This window comes from Nicotiana tomentosiformis, chromosome 6, assembly GCF_000390325.3.
Source record: "Nicotiana tomentosiformis chromosome 6, ASM39032v3, whole genome shotgun sequence".
NCBI lineage: Eukaryota > Viridiplantae > Streptophyta > Magnoliopsida > Solanales > Solanaceae > Nicotiana > Nicotiana tomentosiformis.
Window position 1 is genome coordinate 19,731,899 of NC_090817.1, and position 5,481 is coordinate 19,737,379.

The 5,481-nt window shown below is 37.3% G+C and overlaps 1 long non-coding RNA gene across 1 annotated transcript; it reads right to left on the reverse strand.

The window, feature by feature from the left end:
- Positions 1 to 208: 208 nt before the first annotated feature.
- On the reverse strand, positions 209 to 1,108 carry LOC104094552 (uncharacterized). Its single transcript, XR_011408381.1, has 2 exons — positions 926 to 1,108; positions 209 to 402 (listed from the first exon to the last, which is right to left on the reverse strand). It is a non-coding gene; the product is annotated as an uncharacterized lncRNA (long non-coding RNA).
- Positions 1,109 to 5,481: the final 4,373 nt, after the last annotated feature.

Consider the following 5,481-nt stretch of genomic DNA (forward strand, 5'->3'; position numbering starts at 1 on the left):
AAATTTAGTCGCTTTACATAAATAATTTTGTGTCTTTGCTAATATAACAAGTAAACTTTAGTAACCATGTATGAAATTAATCCAAAAAAGGAAGAGGTAAAGAAATGGCTAACATAATAAAAACATTTGCACATACCACTAATAAAAACCCATTCACCCAAATATTGACCAATTCACCAATCAACTAAGTAAATACCATAAGTTCACGTATATCCTATCAATATGTCAAAAATAGTTTTCCGCCAAAATTCAATAATTGGCCGGAAATTAAGATTATCTGTGAGCGGTGACCAGAGTTTCTATGAACCTTAATCCATCAAACCTCGGTTCAAATTTATCTGATGATGGCTGCACTGTCTTAGGCGTTGAAGAATTTTCATCCTTTTTCTTCCAACTATTATCCTAAAAAAATGTTTAAAAAAAAGAATAAGGATTTGTCACCCTTCAATGAAATGAAAAGATGAAAATGCAAGCAAAATGAAAATAAGTAGATACTGATCTAAAATATCAAGCACCATTGCACCCATTACTATTTCTTGAAATTAAGTGTCAACTTAGCATAAATACATATTTTTCTGAAATTATAAAACCGGGCCCGGGCGGTGAATACACTCGGAGGTAGAGCTAGAATTTGAAGTTTATTAGTTTAAGATTCTAGTTCTTTTAAGTTACTGAGTTCTAAAAATATAATTTGTACGTATTCCGCGAATTTGACATGACAAATACAACTTCTGCATAAAAGCTATTGGGTTCGACCGAACCCGCAACCGGACAGCTAGGTCCGCCCTTTGAATACAGGGACATTTATGTATCTTCTAATATACAAATACAGTGTAATAAAGTTATGCCAAACATGACAGAAAAGAGGAAATTTAAAGAGAATGAAGACTAAAACTAAAAGGAGAAGAGAAGAAGGGAAATTTACCTGATTATGAGAAATTCGAACTTTGGATGAAGACGTGGAATTAGTAACAGAGATGAAAATGGAAGCTGCTGCCAAAGATGCTGCTAATACTGCTGATTTCTTCTTCATGTTGTTTGGTTAAATGGGTAGTTAAGATTTTCTGAATTAGAAGATTTTATAGCGAAGAGTAGTTAGCTTTGTTGTAGGGAAAATGGTAGGGGAATTTTATAGAAAGTGGAAAGAATTGGACGGCTGTATAAAAAGGGACCCTCACTTCGGTCAATATTCAGAATAAGTACGCGGCAACCATTCCCCGCCCTTCATATTTAGACTTTCAAATTTTCTTTCATTTTCCTTCTAAACTCATTTATAATAAACTTTCACTATGAGCAAAGTTTAGAAATTGTTAAGTTACATGGAGGATTTAAACTACGTGGGTTTAATCTTTAAAGTTCTTAATATTAAACTTATTATATTTTTAAAGCTATGATTTTCAACCCGCTAAGTCTTATAATTTTAGTGAATTCTTAGACTAAATTTATACCCAGCATCAAAAGTATTGAGTACAGATGAACCGATACTATAAACACTACATGCGCCTCCGCGAAAAACCCTATTCTTTTTTACAAAAATTAGTATTCTTTTGTTTTATTTTGTAAATATTATTTTTATTAGTTTGTTTTAAAAAGAGTGATACTTTTTTATATTTAAAATTTATTTAACTTTAAATTTTTATTTAAAATTTAGTGATATGCTTTTATAGCCTATAAATTTCATGACAACTTTAATACGATAATTTTTAAAAGTTTTTTCTCTTAATGATTCAAACTTCGCTGTATAAAATAAATAAAAAAATATTTGTGTGGATCATAAAATCGATCTTTGCTATTAGCTAGATTGAGTCATTCCTTCAACTTATCTATGTAAAAGTTTTGATGTTCGTACGTTTGTCAAGACAAATAAAGTTCTTTTGGATTCGTTTGGTCGGAAGGAAGTTATCTCAGGATTAATTATTTTGAAATTAGTTATTCTACCTTTTCAAACTATAATTCCGGAATTAATTATACCACAATTTTCTTCCAACCAAATATGTGATAAACTCTATTTAAATTTAGTCTCGACATTAATTATTCCTTATCCTTGTACCAAACGAGCCCTTAAGAACGTAAGTAAAACTTTTAAAATTATGATATGCTTTTGCCGATCAGGGAATAGAACAAATCAAACAGACACAATATTTTTGAGGGAAAAAAAAAAGATATTATTTGAATCTGAATTATATACCAAATCATGGTTATCTACACATAAAGAATCAGTTAAATATTAATTTCTAAATATTTAAGTGATACAGGTGAATGGTGATGTATATAAAAGTATGTCATGCCGTTCTTATTTTACATGCATTGAATCTGAATTAAATATTTCCTACATTTTTGCGCGGCACATCGGGTGTTATTTTCTCTAGACAAATGATGGAAAGTCAGAGTTGATAAGTTGAGTTTTTGACTAAAATTATCACTTATTTATTAGAGTAGGTTTATTTTTGTCCTTCAAATATAACTCAGAGCATCTTTAATCCTTTAATTTTGCTAAAGTAGAACATCTTTAATCTCACTAACAGAACCAACTTAAAAACTAACGGTGCTAACCCATGTGACACTCACACGTGACTTTGTAAAATATTAAACCCACACGACCAATTCCATTCGCACTGTTCCCCCATCAGTTCAGGGTTCATCTGTACCAGGTTCTGCTGGTAGTTATTCTGGTTCTCGAGGTCCGCCTCAGAACTTACCACCATTCTTTGAGAGGGATTGCTATGAGTGTGGAGAGTTGGGTCATGTGAGGAAATATTGTCCCCGCCTTTCGCGAGGTCCAGTTCAGCAGAGGAATCAGACTACGGCTCCTGCACCATCTGCTACGCCACACGTCCAGCCAGCTCGGGGTGGGGCTCAGGCAGCCAGAGGTCGCCCTAGAGGGGGAGATTGATCAGGTGGCAGTCAGGCCCGATTATATACTTTTCCTGCTAGACCAGATGTCGTTGCTTCAGATGCAATGATCACAGGTATTGTCTCAGTGTGCCACAGGGAAGCTTCTATATTATTTGACCTTGGTTCCACTTATTCGTATGTGTGATCGTACTTTACTCATTATTTGGATATACCCCATGAGTCCTTAGTTTCACATGTTCGTGTATCTACGTCGGTGGGCGATACTATTATTGTGAACCATGTGTATCGGTCGTGTGTGGTAACTATTGGGGGACTAGATACTAGAGTTGATCCCTTATTGCTTAGTATGGTTGATTTCGATGTAATCTTGGGTATGGATTGGTTGTCTCCGTGTCATGCTATTCTGGACTGTCACGCAAAAACAGTGACGTTGGCGATACCGCGATTGCCGAAGGTCGAGTGGAAAGGTTCTCTAAATTATGTTCCAAGCAAGGTAATTTCTTATTTAAAGGCCCAATAGATGGTTGGGAAGGGGTGTTTGTCATATTTGGCCTTTGTGAGAGATGTTGATTCAGACACTCATACTATTGATTCTGTACCGATAGTGCGGGATTTTCCGGATGTATTTCCTGCAAACCTGTCGGGTATGCCACCCGACAGGGTTATTAATTTCGGTATTGACTTGGTGCCGGGCACTCAACCCATTTCTATTCTTCTGTATCGTATGGCACCAACTGAATTGAAATTATTGAAATAGCAACTTCAGTAACTTCTTGATAAAGGGTTTATTTGGCCTAGTGTATCGCCTTAAGGTGCACCAGTTCTGTTTGTGAAAAAGAAAGATCGTACTATACGGATGTGCATCGACTACATGCAATTGAACAAAATTACAGTCAAGAACAAGTATCCTTTGCCGCGTATTTATGACTTATTTGACCAGCTTCAGGGAGCGAGTGTGTTCTCCAAAATTGATTTGAGGTCTAGGTATCATCAGCTGAAGATTCGGGATTCAGATATTCTAAAGACAACATTCAGGACTCGTTATTGTCACTATGAATTTCTCGTGATGTCTTTTGGGCTGACCAACGCCCCAACATCATTTATGCACTTGATGAATAGTGTATTCCAGCCATATCTTGATTAGTTTGTCGTAGTATTTATTGATGATATCCTGGTGTACTCACGTAGCCAGGAGAAACATGCAGAACATTTGTGTATTGTTCTACAGAGGCTGAGGGAGGACAAACTTTATGCCAAATTCTCCAAGTGTGAGTTCTGGCTTAGTTGGTGGCATTCTTGGGGTACATAGTGTCCAGTGATGGAATTAAGGTGGATCCGAAGAAGATAGAGGTAGTTTAGAGTTGGCCCAAGCCATCTTCAGCTACTGAGATTCGAAGTTTTCTCGGCTTGGCCGGTTATTATCGTCGCTTGTGGAGGGTTTCTCATTTATTGCATTGCCCTTGACTAAATTGAACCAGGAAGGTGCTCCATTCGGGTGGTCAGATGAGTGTGAAGAGAGCTTTCATAAGCTCAAGACTGCTTTGACCACAGCTCCAGTTCTAGTTTTGCCTTTAGATTCAGGCTCTTATACAATGTATTGTGATACTTCTCGGATCGGTATTGGGTGTGTCTTAATGCAGGAGGGTAGAGTGATTGTTTATGCTTCATGCCAGTTAAAGTCATATGTAAGGAACTACCCTGCTCATGATTTAGAATTGGCAGCCATCATTCATGCATTGAAGATTTGGAGGCACTATCTCTATGGTGTGTCTTGTGAGGTATTTACAGATGATCGGAGTCTTCAGCACTTATTCAAACAGAAGGATCTAAATTTGAGGCAGCGGAGATGGTTGGAGTTGCTGAAGAATTATGATATTACTATTCTGTATCATCCTGGGAAGGCCAATGTGGTCGCCGATACCTCGAGTAGAAAGGCGGTGAGTATGTGTAGCCATGCATTCATTCCTGTTGATAAAAGGCCCTTACAGTTGATGTTCAGACCTTGACCAACAAGTTCTTGAGATTAGATATTTCGGAGCCTAGTCGGGTTCTAACTTGTGTGGTTTCTCGATCTTCATTATATGACCGCATTAGAGAGCGCCAGTATGATGATCCCCATTTTCTTGTACTGAAGGACACAGTTCAGCACGAAGATGCCAAAGATGTTACTATTGGATATGATGGGATGTTGAGGATGCAGGGTCGTATTTGTGTGCCAAATGTACATGGGTTGCGTGAATTGATTCTTGAAGAAGCCCACAGTTCGCGGTATTCCATTCATCTGGGTGCCGCTAAAATGTACCAGGATTTGAGGCAACACTATTGGTAGAGAAAAATGAAGACAGATATAGTTGGGTATGTAGCTTGGTATTTAAATTATCAACATGTGAAGTACGAACATCAGAGACTGGGCGGATTGCTTCAGAGACTTGAAATTCTGGAATGGAAGTGAGAGCGTATTACCACAGACTTCGTAGTTGAACTTTGAGGAAGTTTGATGTTGTTTGGGTAATTGTGGATTGGTTGACCAAGCCCGCATATTTTATTCCAGTTGGTACTACTTATTCTTCGGAGCGGTTGGCTGATTCTATATCTGTGATATTGTTCGTCTTTACGGTGTGCCAG